The sequence below is a fragment of the Sorex araneus genome, chromosome X (assembly GCF_027595985.1).
Source record: "Sorex araneus isolate mSorAra2 chromosome X, mSorAra2.pri, whole genome shotgun sequence".
Lineage (NCBI taxonomy): Eukaryota > Metazoa > Chordata > Mammalia > Eulipotyphla > Soricidae > Sorex > Sorex araneus.
In genome coordinates, this window is record NC_073313.1 from 155,800,100 (window position 1) to 155,816,841 (window position 16,742).

At 45.2% G+C, this 16,742-nt stretch overlaps 1 pseudogene; it reads right to left on the reverse strand.

Moving 5' to 3' along the window:
- Positions 1 to 2,766: 2,766 nt before the first annotated feature.
- Positions 2,767 to 3,207, reverse strand: LOC101551637 (immunoglobulin heavy variable 1-2-like; annotated as a pseudogene).
- Between the last annotated feature and the right edge of the window lie 13,535 nt (positions 3,208 to 16,742).

Sequence of the window (16,742 nt, forward strand, 5' to 3'; positions counted from 1 at the left end):
AGGTCAGGCCAAGACCAGGGACAATCCCCACCCAATCCTGTCCTTGGATGAGAGCACAAGGCCGGGACCCTTTTCTAGAGCTACACCAACAGTCCAGTGAGACGATTCTCAACTCTGTGAAAACGTGGTTCAAAGCACCAATTTAACTTAAAATTTTATTAACCTCTTTGCTTTATTTACATGTATTACATTACATAGATATTTTTCTTATTCTTGATTCATTTCATCGGTGTTCCATGCCTTCAGATGTAAACTAAATAAAATATATTGTTTATAATATTTTTATTGTAAGTAAAGTATTCTAGATTTTAATTAGTAGTATCTTACAGATACTGAAAGAAACATTAGAAATGAAAGTCCAGATCATACCTTTTGTTTTTTCTCATTATTATAAACTGTCACAAAACAGAAAGACTTTAAAATTATTTTAGAGAATAAAGAAATTATGCAGTTTGCTGAAACATAGGTGGATCCATAAGATATGATGTTAAATGAAATAAGCCAGGAGAACGATGGACACATGGGGACATTTTTATATGTGGAGTTTCTGTCAACTGGATGAGGAAATGCAATGATTTAAAGGATGGATTTAAAGGACTGGTCCCAGAGTTTGAAGAGGAGGGGAGAGGAGATAGATGAGGAGCAATGGGGACAGGGTGCTAGGGGACTCAGAGACATGGGTGGTGTCAAGGAACGATGAGCTGATATCCCAGACACAGAGTCTCAACACGGACCCCAGACTTGGGCATGTCGTTCCTCTCCTGCTCTGCCCCTGAGCAAAGAATCTTGTTCCTGTCTTTCAGGGCACACGGAACCACGTGGAGGGACAGTGGGGTCAGGTCCCAGGACTGGACAGGGTCCCGTGGGAGGTCTGGAGCAGGACAAACAACTGCAGTGAGGAACTGAGCTGCATCTCAGTGGCAGGCAGAGAATGGGACGTGGTCAGCAGGCCCCGCAGAGGGTCAGCACACACCTGCCGGGGACCAGCCCCAGGGGAACAGAGCTGAATCAGGGTCACCGACATGACTAAGAAAACTAGACAGACACGGAGAGAAAAACTGGGCCAGGGGCTCACAGGCTCGTGTACTGAGAGTCCTGACTCGCCCCTTCTCACTGCTCTCAACGGTCATCAGAAGCGCAGGGTCGGCTACTACAGACTAACCTGCTAACCTGCCCAGGGAAGCTGGTTCCTGTCAAAGGGTCTCTGCACTGCAGGACTGAAAGGCAACATCACTAAAGTTGGTTTATCTCAGGGGTATTTCTTCTGGGTGAAGGAGCATAATGTGTTTATAGGACCCTGCCCACAGACCTCACCCCTCCCCAGCAACATTCTATATTTACCATCTTACCTCCTAGAAACTGCCCATAGGTCTTAAATCTTTCTTTTCCAGTATTGTCAGAAATCTCCCTGGGGTGACTAACAACACTGGGAAACCGTGTCTCCAAGACTGTGACAGGTGGGTACAAGCTGTGCTGGGCCATGTGGCTCCATGAGTTCGGGATCTGCACCTCTGGAGTGGTGAGGGGCTTGTGTATAGCCCTGTATAGGGGCTCTGAGCCCCAGGTCTGATAGAAGCTGGTACCAGATGCCTCTTTTCAAGGTAGCCTCTGGATGGACACGGCTTCTCTCAAGCCCTAGATTGAGGAAGTTTGGGGTGGCAAGGAGGGAAGTGTTGGGGTGCCATGTGCTGAGGTGGTTCCTCTGGTTTTCCCATGTGATGGGACAGTGATCGGCAGGGGAGCAAGGGCTGGAAAAGGCTCCAATAGGGGTCTGAGGTCAATTTTACCCTGGTACTGTGGGTGGGCAGGGAGTGTGGGGACAGATGTTGCTGGTGGACTGTGTGAGACTTATGCATTTGTGTGTGGACATATGTCCTCAATAGCAATTGAGAGCAAGTGATAAATTGTGATTATTTATTCCCATATTACAAGGCGTGGGCAAAGTTAATGTCTCACTCAATACATACATTTCCCAGGAACATTGGACAGTTGGTGAGATCAGACCCAGGTAAACTCAGCTGGGATGCATGACCCTGGGGTGGAGGGAGCAGCACCTGACACCTCGCTCAAGATCCCGTCTGCTGGTTCATGCTACTGCTTGGGTAATGACCTATCTTCCCCTGAGATGAGCTGAGATGCCCCCAACATCAGGAGTTCACTGACCCTGATGCTGACCATTTCCTTACCACCACATGATATCAGAAATGTGACTGTGGTCCCTTTCATAGAGGGTCCTCTCCTCCACTGTCCCTTGAACAATGGCAGGATTTCAGCTCAGGACTATGGAGATACAAACATGCACAGAGGGGCAGGGCTCCACAGAAACTCCAGAAAGGGGTCTGGCCAACACCAGGATTTCATCTCAGAGAAAAGATTTTCTTGCGGAGACACACAATTTCAATCAAAATGTGGAACACTGGGAATCTGCCATGGGTAGACCTTCAGTTCAGCAATCTGCAATGACACGAGCCCAAATGTCCATGTGGTTCTTCCTGTACAATCTGGAGCGCTCCGAGCAAAATCCTAGAAGAAAAGATGAGTGACACCAGGTGTTCTAGAGAGAGGTCATCTTCATCTTGGCTGTTGCTGAAAGAAAGAGAGACCCTGAGCCTTTCCCTCAAATGAAGCTTTGCCCTGGGAGCCCCATTCTAAGTCTCAGACCCTGACTCTCTGAGGAGGAAGTCAGGAGGATCAGCGTCCCTGTCATCTCCTCTCCTGGCACAGCTGCCTCTCCCTCAGTTTTCTGACACACTCAGGATGTGGTTGTCACACTGTGTCTCTCGCACAGTAATACACGGCCATGTTCTCAGTGCTCAGCCTGCTCAGTTCCATGTAGGCTGTGTCCTTGGACTTGTCTGCAGTGAGTGTGAGTCTGCCCTGGAACTTCGGTGCGTAGTATGTACTACCACTATCAGGGTCTATACTTCCCATCCACTCGAGCCCTTGTCCCGGGGCCTGCCGCACCCAGCTCATATAGTAGCTGGTGAAGGTGTATCCGGACGCCTTGCAGGAGATCTTCACTGATGTCCCAGGTTTTCCCACCTCAGCCCCTGACTGCACCAGCTGTACCTGGGAGTTCACACCTGTAGACAGCAAACAGGAGGGTGTGGACTCCACTTGACTGGCCCCGTTCCCTCAGCCCAAGGAATGGGGACGCTTACCTGCAGCCACTGCCGCCAGGAAGAGAATTCTCTAGGTCCAGTCCATGGTGGGGACCGTGCAGTAGGGGGCTTCTGAAGGTGTGGGTATGCCTACTGTGTGAGGTTGTCAGGACACAGACACATCTGTACTTAACTCAGTGTCCCTCATGTAATTTGCATATTCATGAGGAGGTAGAATTCATAGTTGAATGCCTGGTCCAACCTGAGTAGGGGCTGTTGGATGCCACCAGGTCCATCCTCAAGGGGAGTGAAGAGGTCCACATTCAGATTCTTGTGTGAGGAGATGAGATCCTGCCCTGTCCCAGGACTCTGTTAACACGGTGCTTCCCCTCCAGAGGGCCTAGCACTTTCAGGACCTTCCCCTCAGGACCCCCACATCTGTATGGCCTGGACATACCTGGACACACCTGGGTTCTGAGGTTATATCTGGGGATCTATAACTCTCCGAGGGATACTACAATTAGATTACAAAATCATCCTAATGCCTCAGTATTTCCATTGGCGGTATTAAGAAGTACAGAAACACCACCAGCATACAGGTTTTACTGCTTATCAATTAATAAGTATTCCTCTCTAAATGATAAATGTGCCCAATTTAACCTTCTGTGTCCTATACTTATTTTAATGTTGGTTCTCTTGAGAAAGCAAAATTTAGTTTGATTGAAGTAGGAAATTCATTCTGAGGAGATTTCTGCCTCTGCACCTTTTTTTTTTTTTTTTTTATAATTTATTTATTTTTAATTAGAGAATCACCGTGAGGGTACAGTTACAGATTTATACACTTCTGTGCTCACACTTCCCTCATACAAAGTTTGGGAACCCATCCCTTCACCAGTGCCCATTCTCTACCACCCGCAAACCCAGTGTCCCTCCCACCCTCCCCAATCCCATCTCCCCCCCACCCCACCCTGCCACTGTGGCAAGGCATTCCCTTCTGCTTTCTCTCTCTAATTAGCTGTTGTGGTTTGCAACAAAGGTGTTGAGTGGCCGCTGTGCTCAGTCTCTAGCCCTCATTCAGCCCGCAACTCCCTTCCCCCACATGGCCTTCGACTGCAATGTAGTTGGTGATCGCTTCTCTGAGTTGACCTTTCCCCGGAACGTGAGGCCAGCCTCGAAGCCCATGCACAAAAGTCAGATCAAAATGGATTAAAGACCTCAACATTAGACCACAAACCATAAGGTACATTGAAGACAAGGTCGGCGAAACCCTCTGCACCTTTTTCTCCCATCTCTGCACCCCTTCTAGCTGGCATCTTGATGCTCTTGGGATTTGGTGCCCTCTGCAGCCCAGTCCCCACCCTGCAGGGAGAGCCTCTGGGTTCTCAGGGGCTTTAACCTTTTAGCATCTCTAAGACAGGATTGAATCCTGGGACTTCACTTCACTTCACTTGTTCAGGAGTCATATTATTTTATGGGATTTTTGATTTGGTTTTGAGCCACACCCAGCAGTTCTGAGGGCTTATTCCTGACTCTGTGTTCAGGAAACGCTCAGGTAGATGCATCCTAGGAAAACATTGGCAAATCAAATAGTTATATATATAAAAATTAAAAGGTGACACTGAGTGTTCTTTCTGAGATCATGTAAAAGTAATATAATAAATAATTAGTTCTCTTAATAATAGTAAAACATCAAATTAAAAAAGCATTTAAATCTTTAAAACTATAATATAAAAATATATTAAATTTGATAAATGAATATAGTGATTTCTTTAAAAATTAATTTTAAAAAATATATAAAATTGTTCACAATAAAAATATATCAGTGCTTATTATTAGTGGAATTAAACCCCATTGGTGAAAACCACGGATTAATTCACTCACTGTGTAATTGAACTTACGTATTGTGTGTTAGGAAAGTTCTACATATAGGAAATAAAGGATAAATAAAATAATTTCTATTTCCCAAAAATTACAATCTGCTAATTTAAGCATTTGTGCATTTATCTAGCCATATAAACTGCCCATGAATAATAATTGAGGGTAATAGATAGAAGACAAAATGGTGTGGATTGATTTATTAAAAGTCAATTCAAAAACCTAGAGTGGCTATCTCATAAAATTTTGAGGCAACAACTTTGTTGTAGAGAGTAATTTGGAAGGTGCATCTGAAAGAAGAGTGAAGGTGTGATGGAAGTGAGCTGGAGAGTAAGACATGCAACAACAACAATGTCAAAGAGGCCATCAGTGTAGCAAACAGGATCTCTGAAATTTGCATGTAATGGTTCCAGAGATACTTATTTAAAAGAAATGGAGGCTGGGATATCTTTTTTCCTAAGTCCAGTTTGCTTTTGATTGAAAGGTGCCTCTGAGCTTTATTCTGGACCCCCTTCTTCCTCAAACCAATAAGATTTATTCAGCTGTCCTTGCACTGAAATAGACCTGGGCAGACACAGTAGAGGAGCTAAGGCACTTGCCTTGCATCACGCAAACCATAGCTTGAATCCCCGGTACCACAAATGGTGTCAGGAACATTACAAAGGTTCACTCCTGCATAGGGCTAGGAATAGACCCTGCATACCAACAAGTGTGGCCAAATGAAAACAAAATGAAATGAATTGGAGAATTCCTCACTGCTGTTGCCCATATTCCAGCTGGAAAGAATTTAATTTTTCTCTTTAATATTTCCTCAAACAAAACTGTTTACCTAAAAAAATAATAAAAGCCTATAGGGGCTGTAGTGATAACACAGTGGGAAGGGCATTTGCCTTGCACGCGGCCGACCCGGGTTCGATTCCCAGCATCCCATATGGTCCCCTGAGCACCGACAGGAGTAGTTCCTGAGTGCAAAGCCAGGAGTAACCCCTGTGCATCGCTGGGTGTGATGCACAAAATAAGCAAATAAAAATTAAAAAAAAGACTTTAGATATTTGTTTTTATTTTTAGTGCCACACCACACAGTGCTCATTCAATATTCTAACACCAATCCCACCACCATCACCTTCCCACCAGAATTATTTCAAATTTTCCTACCCCATCCAATCCTGCCCTGAAGGCAGATCCTGATTTATTTATTTATTTATTTATTTATTTATTTATTTATTTTACCCAGTTCTCCCGCTCAGCCAGGAGCAGCGGAGCGAGGGGCAGCGGATTGTGGGAAGCGTTAGCAGGGTGAGTCTGTGGGCGAGCTGAGAGCAGCCTGACTCGACGACCCCCATGTGCATTTCTGGGAACAGATCCAGACCCCAACTTCGGTCAACCAGCCTGGAAGCACAGCTGATTCTTTTTATTTGTTTGTTTTTGGCTTGTGGTCCACAACTGGCAGTGCTCATGGCTCTTTCCTATCTCTGTGCTCAGGGGCCACTTCAGGTGGACCCTGGATTGATCAAACCTAGTTCAGCTGTGTGCAAGGCGAGTGTCTGAATGCCTGAGCTACATGCTGGACCCGTAATGAATGCAAAGGGGGTTTTGGTCACACTCATTCTCCTTGGTGCACTGCTCTGGCCTATTACGGGACACTCTGGGTGTCACTCTGAAGCCACGCATGTAGCGAAGGGCAGATAAGGGGAAGTATTAAATGCAGAACCAGCCCTTTCTCTCTGAAATATTTACTCTCAAGGAACAACTGATTAGGACTAGGCTTCTTCCACCCAGGTGCCCCGTTTTCCAGTAGCTAGGCAGTCACAATCAGAAACTGTCCCCCTCCTCCATGCCACCGTGTTATCCCATCAACAGCCAACAACCAGAAACTATAAAACCAAGCATTCATGGCCACTTGACATCTTATAGCCTAGTTCTCCCTCTCGCAGAATCTGGCAAGCTACTGAGAGTTTACTGCCTGCACGGGAGAGTCTGGAAAGCTCCCCATGGCATACTCATATGCCAAAACCAGTAACAATGATGAGTCTCATTCCCTTGACCCTGAAGAGCCTCTAATGCAGCACAGTTGGGAAGGATGAGTAAAGAGAGGCTGCTGAAATCTCAGGGCTAGGATAAATGGAGATGTTACTGGGCCCGCTCAAGCAAATTGAAGATTAACAGGATGACAATGACAGTGAAATTAATAAAGAGTTTTTTAAAAACTAGGCATGACTCTAACACAGCTGCCAACAAGTTTATTATATAACTGCAGTAGTAGGGTAAATATAAGTAAATCGGAAATGTCACTTGTCACTTGTTGGTCATCCCTTTGATCATTTATTTCCTCGAGTGGGTGCTAGTAATTCACCATTCATCCCTGTCACATGATAGTGTAACCCAATGATATCTGCTAGCTCCAGGAACACGAATAGCCTCAAACCGTTCATTCAGGGTTTTGAGGAAGAAGTCTGACCATCTCATTGGTTGGTGGCCACGCGGTCTTTTGATGTTCCGTGGAATCCAGTTTGTAACAGGTCTAGGCCAGCGGTCATCTCTGAATCGCATTACGTGTCTGGCCTATATGATTATCGATGCCTTGGCAAACGAGACAATGTTGACTTTTTCAGTGATACTCAATAGTACTATTTAAAGAAATTTAGTTAGAGAAATGCAAGGGGAGAGAAAGAGAGAGCCGCATTGATGAGACTTATTGGGTTCTCCAAATGGGAAAATCCTTCAGTTCTGATTTCTGGTCACACATGTTAGAAGTCTAGAAAACATCTGCCCACCCAGGACAATCGAAAACCTGAACAAGTGAAAGTCAGAGATTAATTTTCTGTCTCTCTGTGGATAATACGAAAAGGGAGGTGCAGAGAGAAGTAAAATAGTATTATCTAAAGAAATTTACTTACAGAAATGCAAGGAGAGAGAGAGTGAGAGAAAGAGAGACAGAGAGAGAGAGGCACAGAATTGACAAAGATAACCCACACAGAGAATCTTGTCATCATCATTGTTTGGGTCCAGTATCAATAATTTCCCCCTCTCCGAATCCGCAAAAGGAGTTCAGCCAGTAATGTAACACAAAAGTGGAGTTTTTTAACCCAGCTAGCTGAGGTCAAGCTTTCAGGCATGCAGTCCAAAATGATTAGTTTATTAGTTTATTAGTTTATAGTTTATGAATTAAACAGGAATGCAGAGAACTATGGTTGAACTGAGTAACTGCTTGTTGGCAAAACAAAATGTTTGTCATGGGCTGACCACAATCACAAACACAAAGTCACCTTCAATGTGGGGTGCACAAACAGTCGAGAGTCGCTGAGTCCTCAGGTGGAATTGTGATCAATGTGGATTGATCATTGCAAGTTCAGAGTCGGGACACACCTCACATGTCTTCACAGTGCAGGGCCTCACTCAGCCTCTGTCCATACTGCAAGGTCCTAGGATGTGGTTCCTCCTTCCACAGCACAAGACGAAACAAACTCGACACTGGACTCCACTGCCTTCTCAGAGAGTCACCAGGGCTCAGCACTTCCCCTTCAGACTAAGCTGAGCCTCGGGTACTTTCTGTGTCTCCTGGAAACCCAAAAGCAGTAACTAGTGGAGATGATCATAGTCGTGCAAGTACAGTAGCCAAGATACACACACAACACACAACAGCGGGGTTCAGTTCTGTATGTGTTTCCTCACTCAGCCATGGAGTCTGTTCTTTCTCTCCTTCAGTTCTGTTTGAAGGACAGTGATCATTGTTTCCTTCCTTCTCTCACTGAGACTCCTGAGTCTCCCTGTCAGTGTTTTCTTCAGGTCAGAGAGCACTGAGAGGATTGTTACTCTCTGCACACCCACAGAGCATCGAATGTTCTGATGTTCTTACCTGGATTCAGTCCACATTCATTAAACAATAGAATTATTTTTTCATTGTTCCCGGTGCTCTGTGGGAGCTGAGAGTGTAAGTGCCCAGTGGTCTGGACATGGATTTTGAGAATTTCCTCACTCTATTCAGCTTAGGGCTGTGATTCTAGTAACTTCTGGCAGCCACCAAACCTGTGGTGTATTTTCAGGGGACCTGGGAGGGCCAGAGGGCAGTTGTCAAGAATAACTGTGGGTTACGGTGCTCACTGGGCCTCACTGAGACCTGTGACATTCCCTTTGGAACAGGCTTTAAATAATATCACGAAGCTATATAAATTAACCCTTGAGTTTCAGGAATATAAACTCTCAGTCTAATAGTATTGCATTGAGAACCTAGAATAAATGCTTAGATCTTTTATGGTGAATCTTTAGTGAAAGATTCCATCCTATGGAATGTTGCAAGGAAAAGCTCTTCAACAAATGGTGTTTAATAGCAACAATAAAAATAGAATTGAATCCATATCTCACACCACATACCGAATTTAATTCAAAGTGGACTTTTGGTACGGCTTTGACAGCAGAATCCTTAAAATATGCAGAATATAACCTCAGCCAGTCTCTCTACGACACTGATCTTAGAGAGCTCATCTAGAGTTTCACTCTATTGGAAAAGACAAAGGAAACGAAAATAAATAAATGGGACTAAATCAATTTAAAGGTTTTAATTTAATGGCAATGTAAACGACATTAAAATCAAAGTACCCTACTGACTGGGAGAAAACGTGTACCCACTTAAAATCAGATCCAAGCTAATATCTAAGATACTCATAGCACTCACCAAGATCAACATCAGAACAAATCACAAATTGTAAAGTTGTGTGAAAAATAGATATTTTTCTAAAGCATCATTTCTTAGGCTGTAGGCATATGAAAAGGTGTTGCTCAACAGTTAGTATGAGTTAAATGTTAATATAAAGAACAATGAAGGCCATCTCTCTGCAGTGAGAACTGCTTACATCCAAAATACTGGAAACTACTAGTGTTGGGTTGTTGTCAAAGGAAACACTATTTCTATGTTTGTGGGAATGTATCTATGGAAAACACTCTGAGATTTCTCTAAAAAGTGAAAATAGAATCTCCAAGTTACGAGTGATTCTACTTTGGGGACCTTCAGATAAGCATGAAAACAGTCATTTGAGAAAATACATGTAAACATATGTCTGTTGTACCTTTTAGAATAGTAGCCAGGGTATGGGAACAATCCTAATGCTTAATGAGAGTTTCATGGATAAGAAATTGACGCTCCGGCTGAGCCTCAAACATGGATGAAGTCCCACGAAACCAAGACAATGTGGAACTTTGTGACCTTGGACCCTGGACTCAATGGGATCCGGAAGCAGAGATCCTCTGCCTGCTATCCCCCAATCTCCGGTGACCCAGTGATCACAGTCATAAGGCACAACCTGCTGGCAGCAGATAATCTCCTCATTGGCCACCCTCCAGAGCTCAACGGCTGCTCCTCTCAGAAGGGAGTATAAAATGAGGCTCCCATAGCCATGCCAACAGACTCTGCTCCAGGCTGTTTTCACTTGGGGTGCCCCAGAAGGGGACGGGTGAGAACGCTCCCTGCCCCTAGGGACCCAGACCCGGCAGCCGACCTCCACTACCAAACCACCGCCACACTCCAGACCGGCTTCCGGATGCTCTGGCGGAGCCTCACGCATGAATGAAGTCCCAGGGATCCCAGACACATTATCAGACACTTCCTACCATTTTCCATAATTACCACAACATATTCGATGGAGTTCAGAGAGTAGGCAACAAATCATAGAGAGTAATATATATATATGCATATATATGTATACACACACACACACACCTCTCAGAAGACAGGAAAACATCTTATAGCCTAGTTCTCCCTCTCAGAGAACCTGGTAAGCTATCGAGAGTTTTCTGCCCACATTGGAGAGCCTGGCAAGCTCTCTGTGGCGTATTGATATGCCAAAATAGTAACAATGATAAGTCTCATTCCCCTGACCTGAAAGAGTCTCCAATGTTGCACCGTTGGGAAGGACGAGAAAAGAGAGGCTTCTAAAATCTCAGGGATAGGATGAATGGAGACGTTACTGAGACCGCTTGAGAAAATTGACGATCAATGGGATGATGATGATGATGATGATGATGTTGATGATGATGATACCTCTGAGAGAGCACTGAAATGTACTGGGAGTATCCTGCTCGCACGGGCAGAGACTGGCAAGCTACCTGTGGCATATTCGATATGCCAAAAACAGTAACGATAGGTCTCATTCCCCTGACCCTGAAAGACCCTTCAATCGTTGGGAAAGACGAGTAAGGAGAAGCTGCTAAAATCTCAGGGCTGGGAGAAATAGAAACGTTATGGTGCCCGCTCAATCAAAGCAATGAACAATGGGATGACCGAGATACAGTGATACACAACGGGATACTGTGCAATTATAAGACAAGACAAAAATCAATATTTTCTACACCATGAATGGAGCAAGGGATATCAGATTAAGTGAAATTTGTCAGAGGGAGAAAGAAAAATTCAGACAATCTTATTCATCTGCAGTACATATAGAACAGAGCGTCAGGATGGACAGGATCCAAAGATAACAGCCCCTGGATCCTAACCATACTCTGGGGTTCCAGAAAGGAGTCAGGTGGGGGCTCATATCACTGGCAAGAAGAGGCTGAGCACAGGGGCCACAGCAGAGTGTGGGGGTCTGTGGGGATTTGGTGCTGGGAAAAGCGCAGGGAGTTTGTCATCCACCAGCATCAATTCTCATATTATTTCCTCAGTTAAAATAACAAAGATAAAAGGGGTAACCCTCATTTGTTTCAAGGTATATTTTGAGAAGGAAAATCAAACATACCTTACAGAAAAACACGAGTCTCCCGTAGACTCTGAGACATTGAATAAACAACTTAGTACTAGAAGAGAAAGCAATGACTAATACTTATATACGTGCATAATGAAATTTTCTTTGTATATTTCAACAAAAGAGGAAACAATGACCCAATCCAGCCCCTCTCCACCTGCCCTGGAGTGCCTGGAGCAGAGCGCCCCCTGGTGGTCACATGCAACCCTGCAGCTCTCCTGTCTCCCTCAGCAGGTTTGTGTCTGGGCTCACAGAGACTTTCCCTCACTGTGTGTCTCTTGCACAATAATACACGGCTGTATCCTCAGTTATCGAGTTGCTCAGTTTTAGGTAAACTTGGTTATTGGCGGTGTCCCTAGAGATGCTGACTCGGGGCTTAAGACTTGGGTTATAGTTTGTGTTTCCACTATATGCTATACAACCAATCCAATCCAGCCCCTTTCCAGGGGCCTGGCAGACCCAGTGCACAGCATAGCTGCTGCTGGTTAGGGAATCCAGAAACCGAGCAGGTGAGGGACAGCATCTGTCACCAGGCTTGGCCCAGACTCCTGCAGCTGTACCTGGGACAGGACACCTGGGGACAGAGACCCACAGTGAGTCACGGGCTCAGAGACCCCATGCCCACCTTCGAGCTTCTGTCCAGGGGATACTCACACCTGGGAGCTGCCACCAGAAAGAGGAGGAACCAGCACTGATGCACGTTCCTGCCCACGAGGTCCATGATCTCAGACACCGTGTCAGGGAGGGAGGGAGCCCGAGTTGGGGTGAGTGTGAACGTGGTTTTAATCCTGGGTCCCGAGTGCAGATTTGTATGGAGGAACCTCTGTAGAGAAAGGTGGGGACCTGGGGGAGGCTGGTGTGTGGGCTCCCTGGGAGGAGGTGTTGATTGTGGCTCACAGCACTCAGGTCTTTCACTGGGCCCCTGTGAGAGCCGGCCTCTTCCTCCAGCCCAGGAAACTTCTGAGGAGCTCTCAGTGAATAGGGATTGCTGAGGGAGAAATGGCAACTGGGGAGGAGAGTCCCAGTGTCTCAGGTCTCTGATGACCACACCCACCCCCCAGGGCCTCTACCCTGTAGACAGGCCTTTATTACTCAGTGTCCCTGTGTGATGGCTCCTGTTCTCCCACTGTCTGTCAAGTATTTGTGTTAGAAATATGGTGGCATTCAGGTTTATTCTTTAAGTTAATTCTGACAGAGCTTTGTTCAACCCAAAGTCAGTCAAATATTACAGTCATTTCTTCTCACACTTATGTTGGATGAAAATTCTTCTCCTGGAACAGATTTACCCTTCACTATTTATTCAGGGTAGTTGTTAGAATGTTGATGGAATCATTAACTGATGATGGGTTAATAGCTGGACAAGAACTGTCCTGTCTATAACTAAGTGTCTATAGACCATAATGAAGCTCAGGACCCTGTACTGGTTTCATCACTGAAGAATCCTGACCCTGACAGAAAGAGCTCATGTAGCGCACAATCTATTGGGCAGGGATATTGCTCCTAGTGCTCAGACTCACACAACAACAAGAGTACAAGTACACAAGCCCGCGTGTGGCCCAGTCTGACCCCCTGAAATGAGTAGAACCTAGACACGGGCTATGTTACTTAATTGTCCCTCCTATTTCCAGGAAGCACCAGAGGGTTGAGATAAATGGAATGGACCAGAAAATATGCTCAAAAATCTGATTTTAAAAATGCAGCTTTAAGGGCCAAAAGTGATCAATGTACCCAACAAAATAAACAAATTTTGACTTAAATAAACACAAACACAGCTGCACAAAAAGGTCAGGTTGTGTAAGGAGTGGAGGTGGGTGAGTCTTCCCTTCATGTCTACGGTAGCGCTTATGTGGCACCGAGTTCTCCTGAGCTCGGTGAGAGCCCTTAGAGCCAAATGGGAGAGATGGATAAGAAGCATTTCTTGTCTTCCCATCACTGCACTGTGGGGCAGGGCCTCTAACCTCCACCAAGGACCCCAAGACTCCTGTCAGATTTATAACTCAAAACTACATTTCATTGTGTAATAGGAGCAGACAAGATGAACTCCTGCCTGTACTGAAACAAAACATTGCCTCCCATCCGTACAAGACATGAGGGAACAAGGTGTGTTTGCATTCAGAAGAGCAAATTGTAGGAAACAATTTCCTCTATGCAGCTCAGGGTCAGGGCTTGCTTTCCTGTATCTTAGGGGATCAGTCTAGATGATGCTGGAGAAGTGCAGGGGCTAGCCAGGAGATAGAGACAGCATGGAGATAAAGAGTGGGCACACACGAGTGCCTGGGGGTCTCGGGAACAAACTTGTATCCCTTGTTTCGCCCAACAGTGGAAAGTACATGGCGGAAGTTCTCTTTGCCAATTCAATACTATTGCAGTCTCTCCAAAACAGGGTGTAACACTAAGACCATTGATAGACTGTCTAGTATACAAAGCACACAACTCGCTGTAGCTCTGTCCCGGGTGTCCTGTCCCAGCACAGCTGCAGGCCCAGGACCCGAGAATCCTCACAACCCTGCTCTCACCTGTGCTGTCTCCCCATGCTCCGCCCAAACCAGCAGTTTCCAGGGAGCCTGGACCCCAGAGCTCAGGAAGGGCCTGGAGTCAACGGGACATGCAGAATGATGAGAACATTTTCTAAACCCACTTCACCTAAGCCCTCTGGAACCGTTCTTAAATTGATGAAAACTTGTTTTCAATCACCAACTTTAACTATGGATTTTACTAACATTTATGCTCTATCTCAGCTGCCCTTCCATGTCCCTGTGTGTTCGCTTCTGTTCTCCCACTGTGAATGCAAATCCTGGGCCTAACAGCCAGTGTCATTGTCCCAGTGAATACTGATTTGGCTGAATTCAATCCATGTCAATCAAATTTCACAGTGTTTTTTCACTCCTATATCTTGAATAAAACTCCTGTTTCCTTGAGCAACTTCACTCTGAAAGATTCAAGGTGTGTATTTAAAATGAATACAAAATCGCTTTGCTCTCTCTCCCTCTGTGTTTGGTGGTTTTGTGCCTTTTGCCCCACGTGGTACATTCGATGGCAAAGGGTGGACGAAGGAGGAAGTGAGGGCCAGGCTGCTTGGTGATCAGTTGTAGTTTATTCCCATCAAGACTTGATTCTCCTCCCGATTCTCCTTGGTCCTTCTCTTTCCGATTCTCCTTAATTCTTCTCCCCGATCCGCTTCGATTCCCCTCTGGATTCTCCCCGTGCCCACTCTTACAGCCTTAGTTATATCCCAGAATCATGAGGGCTTTGGGGTAGCAATTACACCTAGGTGTGGTCATACAATCAACAGATGTAAAATCCTTCCCTCAGGGGAAGTTTCACCTAGGACAAACTCTCATCCAGCAAGATGACCCACCTAAGGGCAAAATAGCATCTAAGGGTATTTATGCACAATGTAGGGGTGAGTTTCTCTTTTCCTTAGCCCAACAACCATTTAAACATCCATCTTAATTCTACTTCTTAATAATATTAATGATTTTGTGTGGACACAGAAATAGATACATTAAGCTTAAAGGGTGGCTCTCCTGGGGACACTGCGTTATAGATCTCAGACTACAGTGCTCAGGGCAGATTAGTCTTTCCTAACCTTAGCAGGATCCTAATCTAGTTGTTACTCTTTGGGTCATGGCAGAATTTGTCCATGACCGTGCTCTTAACTTAGAATTAAGTATTATGGTGCTTGGCCTGGCCCCTTTCAATGCCAGTGTAGCTCATAGCTTGCTCTGGGTCCATCCAGTCTCTCATTGGGACCCTGCTTTTGGGTGGTAGGAACTAAGGGCAACTAAAGGTTAAGTCGAGAAAACAGACACCCAGGAGTGAATATTATTTGGAGTCAGTTAAGTCCCGAGTTAAAAAACCATAGCATAAACTGTCTTACTGTGTCTATACAAAAAGGACATTGCTCTAAACTAACTATGCAAAGACTATAAGGAGAAGAGAAAAGCAATATTTCACTTACAAATATAAATCCAGTATTATAGAAGGATCTAAGCTTACAGGTCAACAGAGTCTGATTTGGGGATACAGGTGATTGACCAGTTGGGGAAGCAGGCATAGAGAAGAGGTTACAGGTAAACACAGAGGAATGGGAGTGCCTCCAGAGTACTGTGATGGGTATAACCCAATAAAGCTGAGCTTCCCGAGGCAAGGGAGAAAGGACATACCAATGTTAAACCTAAAATGTTTAGAGCTATATTCCAATAAACACAGAGGAATGTCAGTGTCTCGGGAGCACTGCAATGGGTGTAATCCAATAAACCTAAACTCCCTGTGGCAAGGGAGGAAGGATAAACCAATGATATCCCACTCAAGGTAGTTATTGGTGTGGATTTGTTCACTCTCACTGGTGCTGAGTCTATTTAGGGACAAAGAAGATGCTGAAACTAGTGACTTTCCTGGTGTGGTTGGCCTGGCCGGGAGCACCTCAACCCCCTCTGTCCTCTATATAAACCAGCAAACAGAAGATGACCATGATCCTCAGAACCCTGTTATTGGGGGCCATCACTGAGGAATCTCAGACCCATCAGTTGTCTGAAAATAGCTCATGTATAGTCTTCAACCCACAAAATATTGGCCCTGAAACCTGGTCTTAATGCTCATACTCATACATTTTACAAGGGTAAAAGTATGCTGGCCCCAAGTAGCACCAGGCATGACCCTCCACCCCCTCCAAAATGCATGGAATCTAGACAAAATCTGTGTCACACACGTGTAATCCCTAATTCCATGGAACACCAGAGGGTTGAGTTCAATCTGAGGGAACAGAAAATATGCTCTAAAATTTAATGTTTAAAAAAGTCAGCATTAAGGATCACAAGTCATCTACACACATAGCAGGGTCTACAAAATTCTGCTATGATAGACACAAAGACACATAAACACCAAATCAGGCAACATGAGGATTGAGATGGATGAAGTCCCACCTCAGGTACCAGATGGCTATAGGATTCATAAACACTCTTGTATACAAGCACGTCAATCTCTGTGTCTGTTCCCAGGTGTCCTGTCCCAGAGCTCCTGCAGGGCC